The sequence below is a fragment of the Stenella coeruleoalba genome (genome assembly GCF_951394435.1).
Source record: "Stenella coeruleoalba genome assembly, chromosome: 8".
Lineage (NCBI taxonomy): Eukaryota > Metazoa > Chordata > Mammalia > Artiodactyla > Delphinidae > Stenella > Stenella coeruleoalba.
In genome coordinates, this window is record NC_137154.1 from 27,723,173 (window position 1) to 27,745,052 (window position 21,880).

Below are 21,880 nucleotides of genomic sequence, written 5' to 3' on the forward strand. Positions count from 1 at the left end.
GCAATGGTGGCCTCCAAGTAAACTGTTAGGCAATCTATCCTAGAGGTAGTGAAACAGAAGGCTTTCAGGACAAATTAAGATGCTTGAATAACATGGTTTACTGAATCAATTTAAATATCTAGTGAAAAGTAAGGGGAAAGAGTTGGGGCAAGCTGACACACTTAGGCTAGGGTGCAAACAAGTGGAAGGGCAACATCAGCTGGGTCATGAGTTATGCAGTGTTCATGTGTTGTTGCCACATCAGCCTTTCCCACTGACCTTATGCTTATGAAGACTAGCGTTGAGGTTACAGCAAGGAGGCCCACAGGTGGAAAGTGCTTTGGCCCAATGGCACACACCTGCTCTGTTGGATAGATGCAGGGAAACCTGTTTGGTCACAACCAGAGCTTACTAATTAGCCTGATGAACAGACACGGGTTTTACTTGTATTTCTTGGGTAGAGCATGTAAGAGACTATACTAGGTGTCACCTATGGATGGCTGATTTAGGGGTGACATAGTTGTCATCCCAGAGATGGCATAATTATTCATATCTTAGTTTTTCCATTCCTTTTTGACTCTAAATGATGCTCCGTTCCATCATATTTTTGATTTATTTTCACTTTGATATGCCTTATAGTTTACTAACTTACTATGTATATTTAACACAGTTCTGTCTGTGTTTCACAAAGTACATGCTTACTCATTTTCTATATATAAAACATCCTAGGAGTTTTGCATTTATCTTTTAAGCTGCTAGTGTACTTAACACTTCTGACTAACACTTCTTCTGACTTTCATCCATCCTTCAGGGAACTACAAGGAATTCAATATAGCTGGGGTGGAAGCTGGAGAGGTAAGTAGAGGAAAGATAATACCCTTTTTTTTGGCCATATTAGAGATACTAGATTTTATCCTGGAGAAAACTGTAAAACTGTGCGGAGTGTGTGAAGAATAGGGAAGAGATACAGTCCTGCCCAGGAGGGCCAGGTAGAATCTCTTGCCCTAATGCAGGTGATTAATAATGAGGTCTTCCATCAACTAAGACAGTGGCTCTGTGGCGTGAGATGTGATTCCCTTGCCCTCAAGACATTTGGTAATGTCTGGAGACATTTTTGGTTATTCCAACTAGAGGGTGCTACTGATAATCTAGTGGGGTGACGACAGGGAAACTGCTAAACATCCTACATGCACAAGAGAACCCCTCACAACAAAGAACTACCTGGTTCAAAACTGCAGTAGTGCCAAGATTGAGAAACCCTGAACTAAGGGAATTAAGAAAGCAAGAGAGGATAGAACTTAAGCAAGCGGATTTAGTTGGATTTCGTAACTGATTAGATATGTATGTGAGGAAGAAGGTGATTGCACAAACACCACAAACTAGGCAAAACATGAAGTATTAACATGAAATGGGTCCCAAGTTTCAGATGAGATGGCCTGGTGCTCCGAAAGGGGTTATGGGAAATGAACGAGGATGGATTCTTAGTAATTGCTTTCCTTCTCCCCCTCTTCTTCTTTTTTTGTAAGCTTTCATATTGAATTTTAATATGTCACACAGAAGTACACAAGTCATAGCTTGATGAATTTTTATATCCATATAACCACTACCCAGGTCAAGAAATTCCACTATCCCAGAAGATTCTTTTAAGTTGCCCTCCCTGCCCCCAGTTATTGTCACCTGTTGACAAAGGTAACCACCATTCTAACTACTTTTACCATAGACTATTTTTGCCTGTTTTTGGAATTTGGAATTGTACTGAATACACTCTTTCATGTCTGGCTTTCATGACACAACATTATATCCACCTCTATTGGGTGTAGCAGTAGTTTTTTGTCATGACTGAATCGTATTTCTATTACATGAAGGTGAGAACCTGTTATTTTATCCATTTCACTGTTGATAGACATTGGGTTGATTTCATTTGTGGCTTTTACAAATAATGATGCTGTGCACATTCTGTCTTTTAGTGCACGTATATTCCACGCTTTGTGTGAACGTATGTAGTGGATATTTACTGGATAGTGGAATTGTTAGATAATAGGCAGTGTGTACGTTCAGTGTGAGTAGATACTGCCAAAGAGTTTTCCAAAGTGATTGCATCAATTTGCACTACATTCAGCTCCAATTTGTACTCCTAAACATGTTCACCAGCACTTGGGTTTATCAGCTGTTATTGTTGGTTTTTCATTTTAGTTACTCTGGAGGTTGCATAAGTAATTGTTTTCTAACACTAAGTTACTTCACTGCACCACTTGGGGCACAAAACAACTCTAAGTGGGCTCTGGAATTATATGCCTGGTTCAAATCCTGGATCAGCCACTTATGCTGGCATAACCTATGGAAGTTACTTTAATAACTTAAGCTTCAACTCCTCATCTGTAAGATAGGGATAATATCATCTGCCTTATAGGGTTATTGTGGGGAATAAATATATGCGTGTATGTGTATGTGTGTGTATGTATGTAGCAAGCATATATACATATACATGTTTGTGTATATATGTATAATACTAATATATTAAAGTAACCAGTTTTGGCCCAAGATGGAATCGCTCATGCTAAGTAAGTCCCTTGTCAGCAAACCAAAACTTAACAAAGTTTCTATTCTTGGCTCTCCCAAAATAAGGAAGGCCAAGGTAAACCAATCAGTGCTTGCCTGCTCAGCCCAAGTTACCTAACCAGGCTCCTAGACTTCCCTTTGCTCCATATAAGGAAAATACCCTCACTTTAATCAGTCAGCAGATGCCTAGTATGACTTCTCTGTTCTTGCGCCCTTTTACCTGTAAAAGCCTTTCATTCTGTACAGTTCCTCAAAACTTCTCTCAATCTGCTAATCCGTACATAAATCGCTGAATAAAGACAATACAATCTTTATTTACTTTTTGGCCGCACTGTGCAGCTTGCGGGATCTTAGTTCCCTGACTAGGGATTGAACCTGGGCCCCCAGCAGTGGAAGCACAGAGTCCTAACCACTGGACCACCAGGGAATTCCCAACAATAAAATCTCTAAAGTGGACTCGGTTGAATTTTGTTCTTTGACAAGTATATATACTAGCAAGAATTATTATAGCTTCCAGTCATTGAGAGTTTAGCTATATGCTAGTCAAATAAAATTCAACCTGGTAAATTTGAAGATCTAGATGGCTTTATTCAAGGGTTTATGAATTGGGCAGCATGTCTTCTAACAACTAGAAGGGCATCCCAAGGAGTGGTACAAAATGGAAGATTGTTGTAGGAAGGGTGGGGCAAGGGAGCTATTAGCAAAATAAAAGAAAGGGACATCTTTTGGGGAGTGGGGGGAGGGAGGGAAAGGAATGGCAGAGGTTTTATTATGCAGATTGCCTCTTCTTCCGGGATGGGGGTAGGGGGATGGAGAGGGCCCATTCGACAGATTACCTCAAAGGTGCTGACCGGAGAATTGCAAACTGGTTGATTAAGATTACATTTCTGCAGAATGTTCAACTGCAGTTAGATTAGGTATTAAATCTAGGTTTGACATTATGGACTTTACCGCAAGTGATGTCATTTTGGGCCTGTAGTTTTATTTTTAACAGTATATATAGTTGTCCCTTCTTATTCATGGCTCTGCATCCATGGATTCAATGAACCTTGGAGTCCTGTAGTATTTACTATTGAAAAAAAAATCCGTTGTTAAGTGGACCCACACAGTTCAAACCTCTGTGTATACACGTATACCTCTGTGGTATTATCTATGTATGTATATACGTCTATGGTATTGTTGAAACAAATAGACTGCCAGATATTTCTCCAGCAAAGATGGGTTTCTTTGGGATCAGCAGAGAATTGCAGTTCAGGCTCTGCAACCATGGGGAGCCACGTGCAAGTCTCTGCACAGCAAGGGGAGGCAAAGATTTTATAGAGAGGAAAGGAGGTTGGGAGGGCTGTAGTAAACAAAGAGTCCGTGGCTTTTCATTGGCTGAGTCTTCTTCCTATTGGGGGGGCTGTGCTACCATCTCAGGGTGTGAGAGCGCCCCCTTCTGGTCTCCCAACTCCATTCAATTGAGGTTTCTTTTTATTAATCTTTTACAGTTTATGTATATACACACATACCACACCTCCTCCTGTGTTTCTCTTTATACTATATACTCCTCTACTTCTGACACCAGATGTGTGGATGTTCCACACACCAAACAATTGCACGACACCAGCTGGTTGTCCTACAATTTAACTCAATTCTTACACTGTCTCCCTGGGGATAGTGTGAGATCCCACAGGTTAAGGGTTCAGTCCCACAAGACTGCCCCCTCCCTACTTCAGACACCAATCATAATTCCAGGTTGCTACCTGTGCTTCTGACCCCCTGGCTATAAATCTGAGGTTTCCATGATCCCCTGGTTCCATTAATTTGCCAGAGCAGCTCACAGAACTCAGGAAGATATTTTACTTACTAGATTACTGCTTCATTTGAAAAGTATATAACTCAGGAATAGCCAGGTGGTGATACATAAGACAAGGCAGGTGAGAATAGGTACAGAGCCTTTTATGCCCTTTCTGGGGCACACCACTCTCCCAGAAGCTTACCTGCGTTCACCAACCTGGGAAGCTCTCTCAACCTAGTCCTTTTGGGGTTTTTTTGGAGGCTTCATTAAGCATAACTGATTAAATCATTAACCAGTGGTGATTCAACTCAACCTCCAGCCGCATTCCTCTCCCAGAGGTGGGATGAGGCCTATAGTTCCAACCCTCTACTCACCTAGTTGGTTCCCCTGGCAACCAGCCACTAGCCTTTGGGGCTTTCCCTTAGTCCCCTCATTAACAAACCTCTGGTGTAGTTGTTACGAGCTTGTTTACTACTCTTATCAATTAGAGAGTTCTAAGGATTTTGGGAGCTCTGTGCCAGGAAAAGGGACCGAAACCACATAAAAAATTCTTATTGCAGATCACAATATCACAACTATATATATATATGTGATCTCCTTAAGTATGTGATGTATATATATACATATATACCTGCCACAATTAAGCTCTCAATAACTGGTAGCTAAAATTATTTTTGCTACTATTTATAGACTACCAATTATACATGGAAGCACTGGCACGAGCAGCTCACACATGTGCTCTCGTTCATGACATGTTGTATTTTAGTCTTGAAAGATGGATATTAAACTGAGAAGTGGAGTTGTTTGAAACTGTACCTCCTGACTTCCCTCTCACCACTTTGTACCCTCCTTCTTTGCAACAATATCGAAGAGTCAGTTGATTTAAAGAAATGTGGTATAGGGAATTTAACTAATGACTGGACAGTAGAACAGATTGAAAGTACATTTTTAGCTGTTTCTCATTTTTCCCGTTTGAAACAAAGGTTTCAGTTGTCAGGGTGGCGTGGGCAAGGAGATACAGATCTGTTCACAGCTGCTGTTCAGAATTCTAGACGTATAAGCAGGAGAGAATTCGACCCGAAGTAAAGCCCCGGGGCTCTTCATTGCCATCAGAACCATTGATTTGTCAATCAGCATTCATCTGGGTGTCCACAGTGTGTTTGGCACTGCATCCAGGAAAGAAGCTGATGATGACAGGAAAGGTTTCAACCATTTTGCTTATGTCTGAGAACGACTCAAATGGTGTCAAGAAAAAGCAGAAACCATTAAAATTTTGTAATTTAACAGCACTTAAAATCAGAAAATATTAGAACAAGAAAAGGATCCAACAGTTCTGTTGCCTAGCATCTTCATTTAGCGGTTGATGAAATTCAGTTCCAAAAACGGTAACATTATGCGACCAATATAAAAGTGACAGGTAGGAAAGGTTACACAACCAGTAGATAATTGGGAAAGCTCAAGAATCATACCCCGGTCTTCTAACTCAAAATGCAGGTTTTTCCCCAAAATGCAGGTTGCATCTTGATCTATGAGTAAGGATCATATTCTTAGAAAACCAGAAAATATAATATTACATCTATCTCTGTTCTTTTGAATTACTCTCTTGAAAAAGTAGGTGTCAAGCCGTTAGTCTACTTATTTTGTCTTTTCTGTATCAGCCATTATTTTTTGTTTGTTTTTATAAATTCATTTTATTTTTTTTGAAGTGTAGTTGATTTACAATGTTGTGTTAGTTTCAGGTATACAGCAAAGTGATTCTGTTATACACACATATATATATCTATTTTTTTTTCAGATTATTAGCCGTTATTAATTATAGGGAGAAAAGATACTGATGGCTTTGCGGGAATGTTTTGGCTTGAAGGGGGCTTATTTAGATGAACAATGTGAACAATTCTAAATATTTTGGGGCTTCCTTGAGAGAACCCTCATTTGGGCCTTTGGGCAGGCCCTTGAAGAGCAGTACTACCTAGGAGCCAGCAGAGGGCGAGCAGAACATTGTTTTGCCAATTTTCACCAAGATTCTTCTCACTCTGTTTTACCTTTTGTTCATGTTTTGTACATATTTGATAAATGCCTTGACAGTGGTGAGCTACTCTTTCCTGTACTTTTAAGGAGAACAGAGAATGCCTCTGTCAATGAATTGGCGTTTTTATTTAACTTTACTGGCTGTCACGTGAGCTGGGATTGGAAAGTTCTTAAGCATAGTAGGAGTTTTTTGGTGCTTTTCTTCAGAATATTGGGTTAATTAAGTGATTTTAAATATATATAATCAAATCCATTATATAGATTCTCTCACTTCTAATAATTACTTCATAAAAGATAATTAATAAGGTTTGGAATTATTAGTCACTGGAGTTTGCTGTGTGTGTAGTGACTTCAGAGAAAGTTTGAAATGATGACCTTTTTTTTTTTTTTTTGCGGTACGCGGGCCTCTCACTGTTGTGGCCTCTCCCGTTGCGGAGCACAGGCTCCAGACGCGCAGGCTCAGTGGCCATGGCTCACGGGCCCAGCCTCTCCACAGCATGTGGGATCTTCCCAGACAGGGGCACGAACCTGTGTCCCCTGCATCGGCAGGCAGACTCTCAACCACTGTGCCACCAGGGAAGCCCCTGAAATGATGACTTTTTATAGCTAGAGTTTCAGAAATAAAATTCATGTGTCAGTTCGAGTAACCACCTACTCATTTTTCCAGAAATATTTAATAAATTTACACATTCATTATTGCTTTGCTTTTGTATCCTCAGAGTTTGAAGAATCAAACTGAATATGATACACACTTGTCCTCAAGGAGTTCGTGAGAGATTGACACAGAAGCAGATCACTGAATATTTTAATGGCAGTATTAGACAATTAGGCATACATATGGGGCAGTAAGGGTGCATAGAATAAATAAAGGGGGTCTGGAATGTCCCTGGAGGAGGACCATCTGAGCTGTCATAAAGGATGAGTAGGAATGTAGTCTACTCATTGTGTTCCTTAATCTGTCCTGTTCTCTCTCCTCAGCTTTTCTAGATGCTTTCCTCCCCCATCCACGTGGTTATGGCAAGAACAGCCAGTCAGTCCACTGTTACATTGTGTCCCTAGCCAACAAGTTTTTGTCCACGAATGGACACCTGAAATGTGCTGGGCCAATCAGTGTCCCTCCCTAGAATTTTTCAACACGGGTTCCAATGAAGCTTGAGAACTGTCAACTGCCTTGTTTTCTGCCTTGTGGTAGAGGAAAAACAACAACAATCTGAGTTACGTTGACAACTCACAGGGAGAAGCAGAGACAAGCTGTGGAGAGAATGCATGCTCCCAGCATACAAGCTTCTGGTTCTGTTGTTACCTACGATAGCTGTGCAGCCACTTCCCTGTCCTGTTTCATGAGACACCCCAGTATTCTTGTAATGAATTTCTCTTTTTTTCTCAAGCTAGTTTGAGTTGGCTTGCTTTCCTTTTCTTCTTTCCATAAGAATCCCAGCTTGGGTCAAACCCTAGGGTCATGACTTTTTATGACTTCATGTAATAGCTGTGTAACAGTCTGTCCTCCCCTCCATCTTGGAAGTACCACTAAAGCAGGGGCAATGTCTACTTTGTTCATCATGAATTCCCAAGGCCTAACTTAGGACGTGGAACATGTGACTGTTCAATAAGAATTTGCTAATAAATTAGTGAATGAGTAAATAGTGAGGAGGTAATAGTGAGGAGATAACTTCAAGATATATTTTGGAAGTAGATAGGGCTTGATGGGTTTGATAAAACTAGCTACATTTATTGAGCATTTATTATGTATGAAGCAAGAGGCTGAGTGCTTTGCATGCATTACCTTCTTTAATCTTCATGCCGATCCTCTTTGTAATGTGTACCATACCTTTTCCATTTTTGCAGATGGGGGAAAATAAGCTTAAAGAGACTAAGTACTAGGTTGAACTTATGAAATTGCCATCTAATAACTTGCCCAGTATAGTTAATAAATCAGGAGCAAGGACCTGTTCAGTGCTAATCTCTGGGTCACCATGCTATACTACTGCACATAGATGTGAAGGGTAAGGAAGACAGGGGAGTCAAGAATGATTCCCAGGTTTCTATCATAGGTGAATGATGGTGTCTCCAATTGAAGAAGAGAACATAGAGCAGAAGTACTTCTACCAAAGGAGATGACAAATTTGATTTGGGACATAGAGAGGATGAGGTCTGTGGGATGACCACAAGACAATGTCTGTCTACAAGTTAATGTGTATGGGTGTGAAAATGCCTTTGCTGAAGCACTGGATTCATTGGTTATTAAGTTGTCAATAAAATCAAGATGTTAAGTGAGGTCTAGCAAGAAAAGTACGTTGCTTCAGGTGCATACTGGGTGAAGGAGAGCACCTTGCGAAATATTACACAGGACCACAGAAGTGATTGGCAGAGAGTTCTGTGCCATGGGAGAAAAAGGAAATGGGGAGTTTGGGAAGGAGGAAATAGGGAGGAGGAATGATCAATGGTGTCATGTGCAGCGGAGAGGTCCTGTAAAATATATATTGAAAGCTGTCCATTAGGTTTGCCAACCAGGAATTTATTGATGACCTAAATAAGAACAATATCAATAAAGTGGTTGGGCAGAGGCCAGATTACATGTGGTAGAAAAATGATTGGAAAATACAGCCGAGAAGAATAAATAATCTTTCAAGTGTTTTCAGTGAGGAGAAGAAGGAGGCCAGACATTAGGTGAGGATTCTGGGAGAAAAGACCCTATTTTTATTTATTTCTTTTTTTAGTCTTTTAGGGAGAGAGAGAGACAATTGAGTATGTTTGTCAGGTGTGAGAAAGAAGCCAGTTGAGAGATTGAAGATACAGGAGAGAATATTGGAGAAAAGGTCTCACAAAAGAGGGAGGAAATGAGAGAGAGCTCAGAGATGGAGGAGTGTACCTAGGATAGGAGTTGGGACACCAAACTTCTGAGCTTAAAGGAAAGTAGGTGGTGATGTATGTGAATGTCTGCCTGGAAGCAGAATACCGAGAGACATCCTGCTTGATGGGTCTGAGTCTATTGACGTAACAGGAAGCCAGATTATCTGCTTTGAGTAGGAGCTTTAGAAGAAAGTACAGTACTTCCTCAGTGGGGGATTGGTCCCAGGACCCCCACAGATACCAAAATCCGCAGATGCCCAAGTCCCTTATATGAAATGGTGTAGTACAGTCAGCCCTCCCTACTGCGGGTTCCACATCCTCGGATTCAAGCAACCGAGGACGCGGAACCCTCAGATATGGAGGGCCCATTATAAGATAGTCATTGCACAGTTTGGGGGAGCAAGCTGATCAGAGATGAGTACAGTTGAAACTCTGAATGAGGGTTCAGCCGAGGTGAGAGATCATATTTGGTAAGGGTAACAATTAGTATGGTTTTGAGATATTTTTCTCAGTGCTCAGCTTTCTAGTTGACTGAGGAGTGAGTGCAAGACCATCACATTGATACAAAGTTTGGTTTTTACTGGATCAGATGTAGTTGAAGGATAGTTGCACAAAGGAGGCTGTTGACTGCATATAGCCCCTAGGAGCTAGAGGCTGTAGGGCAGAAGGCAGTCTTTGACTTGTGTGAGGCAGAAAGTTATAACTTAGGTCCCTGCATAAAGGTAGGACCTTGGGATTGCTGTCTCAATGAAAGGGGAATTAGAAAAGCTAAACACTAAAACCAAAAAGTAAAGAAAATTAACCTGAGAAATGAAAGCTCTAAGCTTTTTCCATATGTAGATGTTAAGCCTCATTTGACAGTCTTCCTAGGATTTTAATGTGAACACGAATCTTTCATACCAATGAAATCCTAGAGTGTCCAGCAAAAGCAAAACTCTCTGTAGCAACACTTCTAGCAGTCCAGGGCAGTAAAGAACTCCCATGAAGAGTTAGTGATTAAAATGTATAAATCACAGAGGAAAATAATTCGTGAGAGAGAATAATTAGACATGATGAAGAGGAATATTAGGACTTTAAGAACTTGATAAAATACAACAATCTGAAACATACTGTAGAGTAACTCTGCTTAATATTATTAAAGTGATCAAAGGAGTAAAAACCAAAAGGAAAGAGTAAGATATTGTGATATTAGAATAGAATATATGAATTTGAAAAGCAGTTGAAAAAACTCTTAAAAATGAAATCATTGAAATTAAAAACTCAGTAGAAGGGTTAAACAGTAGATATGTCACAGGAAAAATGAGAATTACTGAATTGGAAGAAAGAGTTGAGAAAATTAATCAAAATGCAGCAAAGATAAGTAAAGACATGAAAAAAACAAAAAAGGTGAAGACATAGAGGATAGACTGAATGGGTGAGCATATGTCTAATATGATGAGAGCTCTAGAGAAGAAGAGAGCGTGAAGGAGAGGCAGTATATAAAGAAATTTCCATAATTGAATGTGTGGTGGTTTTTTTCAGTCTGACAATCTTTGTTTTTCTATTGCAGTATATATTGTTTCTGTAATTAATATAATTACTGATATAATTGGATATGTATTAACCATTATACTGTCTCTTTCCTTTTTGTCTTGTCTGTTCTATGATCCTTTTCCCCTCCTTTGTTGGATTAATCAAATGTTTTTTATTTTCTCTTCCCTTTATCAGCATGAAAAGTGTGCATTCTATTTAAAGCTGTGCTGCCCAATACAGGGATCATTAGGTACTCGTGGCTGTTTAAATTCAAATAGGAATGTAAATTATTTAAAATAAAATAAATTCAGTTTTCATGTCAGGTACTCAATAGTCACATATGTGCAGCCACTACTGTATTGGATGTCACACATATGGAACATTTCCATCATTGCAGAAAGGTCTATTGCACAGCAGTGATCTAGATAATCTGGTCTCTTTATATCATCTGGGTGTTTTCTTTTTCTTATTTCTTGGTATGCCTTGCCATATTTCATTAAATGATGGACATTGTATATGAAAAAATTGCATCAGTTCCTGATTTTATCTTCCCTCAGAAAGGGCTTACCTTGTTCTCTGGCAGGAAGCTAGGGTTGGGGGGAGGGTGGGTCAGATCACTTTAATGTGATCAACAACTGAGTTGCCATGAATCATCTGTGTTGTAATTTTTATTAAGACAAATATCCAACTGATTTGCCCCCAATCTTGTGGACATAGCCCTCCAAGGGTCTTAACTGAGAGGCTGTGGGTGTTCATTAGGGCCCCTTCTTTTTGCTGGGTTATATGCTCTTACTTTTATTTCCTTGGCACTGTTAGGCCATTGTAAACTCCTCTATGCTTTCATTGGCATTTTCCTTAGATTCTTACCCTCTTGCTTTGTGTATCTTGAAAAGTCGACTCTGTGTGCTCGCCTCTCCCCCATCTCTGTTGTCTTTGGACTACACTTTTTGTCTTTTCTGTCCAGAAACTCTTTCAGCTGCTTTGCCTCTTAAGAACACACTCTGCTCAGATTCTTAGCCTTTTAGCCAGCACTAAGAATTAAGAAATTCCCCAATGGGAGCCTTACAGGCTTACCTCTCTCTTCACTTTTCTTTAGGATCTTGGCCCTTCAGTCCTGGTTGCCTCAGCAACTCTCAATGCTTTCAAAAGTGATTTTTTTTTTTTTTTAAATCTTGTTCCTTCTAGTTTTTCTTGATGCAAGAATTCACTGGTTTGCTACAAGTTACGCTATTAGAGCTGGAAATAGAATCCCTTCCCTTTCACTTGCATTCACGGTTAATCCTCATGCAACTCTATTTATATTGACAGGAGAGTCGCTTTATTATAAGCATTATTTTGTATAGTTATGTGTCTTTCTATGGTACCAATATAACTGCTACTGTGCTTGTATCTGTAAGCCCTTAATGAAATATTGGGGATATACTGGAAAAACTCATGATTTAATGAGGATTGTATTTTTTGGCAAACTTCGGAGAGCTATAATAACAAGTACCATTTATCAACCACTTGTCAGATATCTTGTGTATTAGATATATGTTGCTTCTAATTATTTTTTAAAATTTATTTTTGGTTGCGCCAGGTCTTAGTTGCGGCAGGTGGGCTCCTTTGTTGTGGCTCGCCAGCTCCTTTAGTTGCAGCACATGTGCTCCTTGGTTGCAGCCAGTGGGCTCCTTCGTTGCAGCTCACGGGCTCCTTAGTTGTGGCTCACTGGCTCCTTAGTTGCGGCTTATGGGCTCCTTAGTTGTGGCATGCAAACTCAGTTGCAGCATGCATCTGAGATCTAGTTCCCTGACCAGGGATTAAACCTGCGTCCCCTGCATTGGAAGGTGGATTCTTAACCACTGCATCACCAGGGAAGTCCCTGTTGCTTCTAATTATTAACAGTAATTCTGCAACATATATATTATTGTCTAGCTTTACTGATAAGAGAACCAGAGCTCAGAATGGTTAAATAACTTCCCCTTGGCAAATACAGGTCTAACTGACTTTAAATTCCTCAGTGTCATTTCCCACCTATTCTTGAGAATGTAGCAAAAGCTTAAGAAGACTCTGTTCTTCACATCCCCTCACACTTAGCTGTAGTCACTTGCTGTAATCCAATCCAGCCTTTCTAGGTGATGTCCCAAAGAAATAAAAGTAGAAATAGTGACAACAGGCCATGCTTATTGTTCTGAGAGCCTTCAAAATCATTTATTTTATTTTTTAATTTTTTTTTTGCGGAATGTGACTCCGTCCCCTCCCTTTTCCCAACCCCCTGCTGGGTTCTGGTAAATTTTGCTGCCCCAGAACACCTATTTCAGGCTCCAGTTTTTTTTTTTTTTTTTTGCGGTACGCGGGCCTCTCACTGTTGTGGCCTCTCCCGTTGCAGAGCACAGGCTCCGGACGCGCAGGCTCAGCGGCCATGGCTCATGGGCCTAGCCGCTCCGCGGCAATGTGGGATCTTCCCGGACCGGGGCACGAACCCATGTCTCCTGCATCGGCAGGCGGACTCTCAACCGCTGCGCCACCAGGGAAGCCCTCAGTTGCTTTTTTTTTTAATTTTTGGCCACACCGTGCGGCATGTGGGATCTTAGTTCCCCGACCAGGGATCGAACCCGCACCCCCTGCATTGGAAGGCGGAGTCTCAACCACTGGAACGCTGGAGAAGTCCCATCATAATTGCATTTTTATGGGAGAAGTTCCTCTGTGCATCAGAGATGAGAGTAGAAAGTGATGGGGTAAAGGAAACAGAGGCCCCCATGCTGTAGGATTATTAATAAAGATAGTAGGATGGCATGACTAATGAGAGAAGTGCTAAGATATTCAGCTTTTAGCAACCTGATTTTGTTGTTTTCATTATAGTTGCTCTTTGACCAGCAGCTGTGTGGCCTCTTAGAATTCAGCCAAGACTTGGGACCCTGATGCAGATTTCTGGCATTTTCTCTGTTTAGTTCCCTTTTCTCTGGTATTCTGCCTCAGAAATCTCAGCTGCTTAGCCTCCCAAACTCTAATCTCTGTCTCCCTGGCTCTGTAGATGCACCTTCTCTGCATGGCTTATACCTCCCTGCTTTGCAGCCTGGACAGTTCCTCTGGGCAGAAATTGGGTAAACATAATGGATCACAGTCCTGCACCACCTGTTGCCTAAAGTCCGAAAACAGTTCTTTCATAAAGTTTGTCCAGTTTTCTATTTGTTCATGGTGAAATGTCTAGCATCATTTAGTTACTCCATCAGGAGCAGAAGAGGATGACCATGCTTTCCCAGAAGTTTATAGCAATCCTCTCCTAAGCCAGAATTAGATTTTCATACTCATTCCTGAACCAATCACTAGCAAGGGGTCTATGATTATCATCTTTGATGCAATCTATTGAGAGTCCACTCATGGAATTGAGGTTGGCAAACTTTCTTAAGGCTGCATTTTCAAAAAGAGTACATATCAAAGGAATAAGAGAGAACTTGGTGGGGGCAAGTTAAATGTTTTATATCTTCATAGTAATGATCAACTTTATGCCTTCAAAACTCGTCAAATTGTAAACCTAAAATTGGTGAATTTTACTGCAGTTAAATTAACCTCTATAAAATCAATTTAAAAGTGATTATTGCTTGCTTTTGTTGCAATATGCAGAAAACTATATTTTAAAAAGTACAAATATCAACAGAAGAAGGAGCCTGAGCCCCAGTCTCTCAACCTCACAGGGAGCATTGTACAAGGTAATATTTTAACTATAGGATTACTAACAGCCAAAGATAGAGAATCTTCCTGGGTCAGAATCCTTGAGAGCTTTTTTTCTTGCATTCTTCCTTTTATTTCTTTTTCTGGTCACTGTCATCTCTCAGGTAGCCCGTTTCTTTCTCCACACCCCACTTGAAGAGAAAGTGCTTTCCTCTCTCTTTAATGGAACGGCCCCTTTTTCCTTATAAGAACCCATCCTCCTTGGCCTTCCTTAATAGCCTGCAGACTAAAACAACACAGAGCAGTGTCTCTGTTTATCTTCCCAGAGAAATCATCTTTTCCTTAGTACCAGAAGTGTCTTATCCTTATTTTATTTGGGACCATTGGTGAAAGAAGTCATCAACTTTGGAGTTGCTGCCCTGAGGCAGATACTAGTGTCTACGGAGCAGCCATCTGTCTTTCTCCTACTTAGAACTCTGAATCTGTTCCAGTATCCACCACATTCTCATGGAGCCCACGTGACTCAGAGGAAGTTGATCTCATCCTCTTTCCATGTAGCATGAGCTCAATAAATCTTTGTTGAATGAATTGCATTGATTAAACTTTAACTTCTCATTTGATCTCCTGTGTCCCCTAGTAGACTTAGGGTTGTTTCATTTACTAGGTAGTGCTGGCACGGTGTCTGAGGACTGTATGCAGGGCCTCTGAAAATGTAAGAGAACTGAAAAAAACCAAAAAACCAACATAGGGCTTTGTATTAGTAAGCATTGGTTAGATTATGCTACAACAACAATTATTTCCCAAGTCCTTAGTGGCTCAATACAAAAAGCTTTATTTCTAGCTTATGTTACATGTTCATTGCAGGTTAATGGTGAAGGAAGGGGCATTCTGGGCTCTACAGAGTCACTCAAGAACCCAGGCTGATAGAACCTCCACTGTCTTTTAGCGGCCCCATCTAGAAATCCCAGACTTCCTGATTGCCAAGGCAGAGACAGGGAGTCTGAATAATCGAGGCTTTTCTCTGCCCATCGCTTCCCTTTCATTGGACAGGACTAATCACATGGCTTTGCTCAACTGTAGGAACTGAGAAGTACAGCTTTCTATTTGCCCAGAGGTAAGGAGGGTCAGGTATTGGTGAGTATTATTATCATGTCTTCCCAAATTCCAAAATGTGAAAATAAAACTGAAAATCCAAATTCATAAATTTAAATTAATTAAAAAGTCCAAAGTTTAAAAATGAAGAAAATCTGAATTAATAATTAAATATTGACTTCATTATTTAGTTGGGTATTCATAAATATTTCATTGCTTTTGAAAAGTTTATTTCTTAATTTTGAAGTTCTTGATAAGCATAATTTCTATAAAATCATAACAATTCATGAATTATATGTGCTATTTGTATCTCATGATGCCACACAAAAAATTGTAAGACTGCTTTCATAACTTTTACTGGTACATGTATAATGCTCGATATAATGTATGATATGGTCTCTGAAATTAAGAAATCCCAAGACAATCTTTTAATGGCCCTTAGTAGACAGGAATTCCATGAGGGCATGTTCTTTCTTGCTTGTCATTTTATCCCTGGGGTCCTGACATAGTGGAGGACCTTGTAAATATTGATACTTGTTAAACTGCTGAACAAATAGATAAAATAATTGTTTCCACATTTGAGGAAGTTATAATCTTAGTGAAGAAACTGACAAGTAAAAATGTTCAATACATTTCTGTAAATGTTGTCAGTCAGAGTCCCAGTTGGAAAGAGTTGGAACACACAAAAATTGAATGATTAGGGGACAACTTAATGGAGATGTGGATAGGTCTAAGGGAAAGAGGAAGAAGCAGTAGCTGGAGAGAGGAACACCTACAGCAAAGGTGACTTTAGGTCAAGGGAGTCAGCTAGCCTGCGGCAACCTTTTCTGGGTCAGATAGAGAAAGTGAGGTGGAAAAGTCCGAGCCAGGCAGAGGGAATAATATTTAGCAAGACACGGGGGTGTGAATAGGCCTCAAGTGTTGAAGCAGTGGTGAGAAGCGCAGCACGTTGAGAGAAGGCTGGGCAGGAAGGGTCTGGAGTGGAGGGTGATGGAGCTAGAGAAGCAGATGGGAGCTGTACTGTGAAGGGCCCATGGAAACGGGATGTTCCTCTGTTGACATAATACATAGGAGACCAAGCCCTCTGAAGCATTCCTTGAGTCCCTGGACCCAACATCCTGGGCCTAGAGACGCAGTTTCTCACATGCTCCCAGTAACTTGCCAGAGCTGCCTTGGCACAGCAGTGCTTTGGCTGCTTTAAGGCTCTGACTCATGTACTGTGCTTTGTCAGGATGTGCTTCCCAGGAATTGCTGCCGATTGGCTGCGGCAGCCACTCCAGCCAGGTGCAGACAGTTATCAGTGCCATCCACAGGTGCAAGAGCAGTGGTAGGGAGTTTGAGTTTGCTCCCCAGGATCCATCAAAAGACAGGAAGCCAAATGCAGGCATCCTACACGTGTGTGGGTAATGGGAGGGTAGCTGCGCAGATGAAGCTACAGATGCCCCTTTTAGTGCCTGCAGACTTTAGCTGCTGACCTCTAGTCTTGCATTCCTGGACTGTCCACGTGCCCAGATATCTCATTCGGAACCTTTCTAGCTCTCCCATACTCCTGCTGGTCCGCTTCATGGTTGATTTCCAGCTCATTTTCTCTTTAGCTCCTAACATGATTGCCACCTGGGAAGTCTTCTCCGGTTCAATTAAACTACCATAGGCCATACTCGCACTAAGCTTTACTTAGAAGGATAGAGGTCAGGAAAAATAGCATGCCAGCAGGGCGGGCGAATGTTTCTCTACAGCGGGAGTAGTCTTTGCAGCAATCCCCAGTCATCCAGGAGCCAGTCTCTTTTGCACCCCGACCAAAGTTTTAGTTCAGGTGTGAAAAGAGGTGGTCCAGCTGGGTAAGTACATTATGCACCCTGGCTTAGAACCCTGTTTCCCCAGTATGTTTCTGCAAGAGATGTGTTTAGTTACAAGAATTGTCACTTTCACGGATTCCAAAGCTATAGATTCCAACGGAGAATTTGTAGTTCACATATATAACTTTCAATCCAGATGCTACTTATCAATCCAGGGTTGTTTTTACCACAAGCACTGTTGCTTAGTGACACAACTGCTCTTCTACCTTTATCAGATTTTTAGGGAAATAGTGCTAAAATATTAACCCAAGGGCATATTTGTAGGAAAAGGGAAAGGGTGTTGTTAACCCTTTACCCAGGGGAAGTTTCATTGAGAAGATATGATTTGAGCAAAGACTTGAAGGAATCTTCTCCATAGCTCTGATCACAGTCTGATATATTGTGTACTTATTTATTGTCTGTTTCCTCATTAGAATGTAAATTCCTCAATGGCAAGTACTTTTGCTTGTTTTTTGAATGAATAAATGGCATGTTTAATAGTAGCCAGTTGAATTTCAACTAACCTATTTTTTTTTTTTTCCCCTCCTGATATAGTGTTGCTTTTGTTGTTTGCTTTGGGTGCAAGCCTGTTTTTTTTTTTCCCCCATGCATGTCTTCTCAATTATGGAAAATTCCAACCATATAAAAGCAAAGAGTGTAATTAAGCCCTATATAGCTATCATCTGTCTTCAGTGAATATGAGCTCATGATCAATCTTATCTATTTCCCCATCCTTATCACCACCCTGGTCCACAAATTATTTTGAAGCAAATCCAAGACGTCGTATCATTTCAGTATGTATCTTTAAGAGACTCTTAAAATACAGAGTTACAATATCATTATCATGCTGCAAAAAAATGAGCTGTTAACTCCATGTCAGCACAGAAAAAAAAAAAGGAATATTTCCATAATGTCCACAGATGACCAGTCACTGTTTAAGCTTTCCCAATTGACTCACATTTATTTAACAGTTTGTTCAAATCAGAATACAAAGAAGATCTTTATATTGCAATTTGGTGAATGTATCACTTATCTATTGTTCAGTATTGCTTTTAGCAAAACATACATTACTTTGCAGGACAAACAAACAAGAATTTATGGCTAATGTATCTGGGGTCAGCTTGCAGGTTCTGATGATCTTATCTGGGCTATTTGTGTATCTGGGTTTGGCTGGCTGTTGGCTATGTGGTGTCTTGGATGATTTGACCTAGATCCACATGTCTGTCATCCAGTAGGCTATCCCAAGCACGTTCTCATAGGGATGGCAAAGGAGTGAGAGAGCAAAGAAGTAACAGGCAAGTTTCTTGAGGTTTTGGCTTAAACGTGGCACACCATCACTTCACATTCTTTTGGCCAAAGCAAGTGATATTGCCAAGTCAGTGTCAGATTGGAAAGCACTACAGAGTTATATTGCATAGGATGGGGTGAAGAATGGGATAATTTTTGTAAACTACTACTGTGGATATATCATCTAAGTCTCTTTTAATCTATTGGTGACCCCTCCTTTATCTCTATCTTTCTTGTTGCAATTTATTTATTGAAGAAAATGCTGGTTTGTTTGTTTTTTGCCCTGAGGAGTCTGATTTTTCTGATTTTTATTCTTATAATGTTATTAAACATGTGTCTCTACCTCTATATTTCCCATAGACTGTAGTTAAATCTGAAGAGGTGATCAGATTCAGATCTGATCATTTTTTCTTTTTTGCCAAAAATATGTTGTAGAGTGTATTGTATACTGCTAATAGGAAACACATGCTATTTAATTGTCTCTCTTTCTGTGATCTTTGCCTAATTCCATTATTTCATTAAGAGGAACAGAATGGTGATATTATAATCCTATCATTGCTTCTTCATTTTTTAACTGGAATACCCTATAAAGAAAACCCTTTCCCCTCAACAATTATTAGATTTCTCTGAGATACAAATGAGGTAGGAAAGGCAGGGCAAATGAGTCAAAGTTGTGGACAGAGGAGAGGAAGTTGTCTAGTGAAACTCACACTGTTATCGGAAGGGAAAGAAATGTCAGATAAGTTAAAATAGCAGATGTCCACTCTGCCAGGAGAGGGAATTATTTGGTTCAAAGACAACCTGTGTGGCTATTATAACAGGGATGTTCATTAAATATGCCATTGAAAATATGAATCTTGTAGCAAGCACATTTAAAAAAAATTCCATTTGTGTCAATCAACTATATGGTGGTTTGGTTTTCTATATTAATCTGCGTCCTGAATTTTCAGTTATAATTGTCTTACAAATGAACTTCTTTTGAGTTCATTTGAATCTTTTGAATGTGATTAGTGAGAACCAGCCTTCTCAAGTCAAATCTGCTCCCAGAGTTTAATATCAGCCAGAGTAAGGATTAGATTCTGAACTATGGTAAATTCTTCAAATTTACGCCCTGGGAGGGCTCATTTTACTATTACCTCCTTTCCATTTGGCTCCTTCAACCTGCAATGGTGTTAGAATGGTGTGTTTCCTAATACAAATGGATACACTGGCTTTTTGATTAACAAATCAGATTCTATCAGTAAATTTGTAACTTTCAGGGTGAGTTGGTTCTCTAGAACCTAAACATTTCTGTGTGAACTGATAAAATAGAGGCCATCAAAACTGAGGACCTTATTCCATTCACCAACATATTATTATCAGAACTTCATGAGTGGTTAGCCAGCTCCTCTCCTTAGAATCTAAAAATAAAACAAAGAAAAATGTATACTTTTTTCTGCTTACAGGATATGTATAAACAAGAAATACAAAATGTAATAAAATTTAGTGAAACTTTCTGGAACATCACCCAAGAACTCATGGTTGCGAGATTCAGTGGTCAGTCTTCTTAGCTCTTAGTGGCTTCCGTACACGTGATCTCTTTCTTGAAAGACTTCATGTGGCTTCCAGGGTACTCTACTCTCGTGGTTTTCCTTCTACTTGGAAGACTGTTGGCTTTCATTTGCTTTTGTGGGATTGTCCTCATCTTCTTGACCTCTAAATGTTGGGGTTCCTCAGGGTCAGTCCTCATAACTCTTTTATTCTGTCTATGCTCATTCCTTTGGTGACTTAATTTAGTCCCTTAGTTGAAATACCACCCGTATGAGTTTCAGATTCACATTTCCAGTGCTGATCCGTTTTCTGAACTCCAGGCTTTTATATGAAACCGTTGACATCTCTACTTGGTTATCTAATAGAGTTCTTAACTCTAACGTGTCTTAAACCAAATTCTTTTTTGTTGTTGTTGTTGTTGTTTTTTGTTTTTGCGGTACGCGGGCCTCTCACTGTTGTGGCCTCTCCCATTGCGGAGCACAGGCTCCAGACGCACAGGCTCAGCGGCCATGGCTCACGGGCCCAGCCGCTCCGCGGCATGTGGGATCTTCCCGGACCGGGGCATGAACCCGTGTCCCCTGCATCAGCAGGCGGACTCTCAACCACTGCGCCACCAGGGAAGCCCTAAACCAAATTCTTGATTTCTACTTTGTTGTCACCCTCTTCCCACCAAACAAGAAAGTAAACAAGAAAAGCTGCTCTTAGTGCAGTAGGGGTTGTGAGTACATATTCATTGACTAGCTGTGTAACCTTAGACAGATTGCTAAAAATTCCTGTGCCTTAGTTTCCTTATTAGTGAAGATTAAATGAAATAACGTATGTGAGGATTAAGTGGATTAATATATGTAAAGCATTTGGAAAAGTGCCTGGTACCTACCAAGAATCGTTTAAGAGTTAACTATTAGTTATTATTAATGTTGTTGTTGTCATTATCTTGGTAAATGACATCTCCATTTAGCTGCTTGCTCAGGCCAAATACTTTGGAGTCATCCTTGATTCTTCCTTCTCATACCCTGTATGAAATTGATCAGCAGTTTCCTTTGGCTCTACTTTCAAGTATGTTCTAAATCCTGCCACTTTCCACTACTTCCATGGCTACAACCCAAGTCCAAGCCATCATCACCTCTTGCCTGACAAGAATCTCCTCATGGTCTCCCCGTTTCTCTTCTTGCCTGTGTGTTGATTAATTTTATGTGTCAACCTGATTGGACCATGGATGTCTGGATATTTAGTCAAACATCATTCTGGGCATGTCTGTGAGGATGTTTTGGATGAGATTAACATTTGCATTGGTAGATGGAGTAAAGCAGATTGCCCGCCCTAATGAGGGTGGTCCTTATCCAGTTAGTTAAAGGCCTGACTAGAATAAAAAGTAGACCTTCCTGGGCTTCCCTGGTGGCGCAGTGGTTGAGTCCGCCTGCCGATGCAGGGGACTTGGGTTCGTGCCCCGGTCCGGGAAGATCCCACATGCCCCGGAGCGGCTGGGCCCGTGAGCCATGGCCGCTGAGCCTGCGCGTCCGGAGCCTGTGCTCCGCAAAGGGAGAGGCCACAACAGTGAGAGACCCGCGTACCGAAAAAAAAAAAAGTAGATCATCCTGTGAGTAAGAGGGAACTCCTTCTGCTGACTGTCTTGAGCTGGGACATTTGCCTTTTTTCCTGCTTTCACATTGGAACTGGCAAATCAGCTCTTCTTGGGTCTTGAGCCTGCCAGCTTTTGGATTAGAACCTATGCCATCAGCTCTTCTGGTTCTCACAGCCTTCAGACTTATACTGGAAC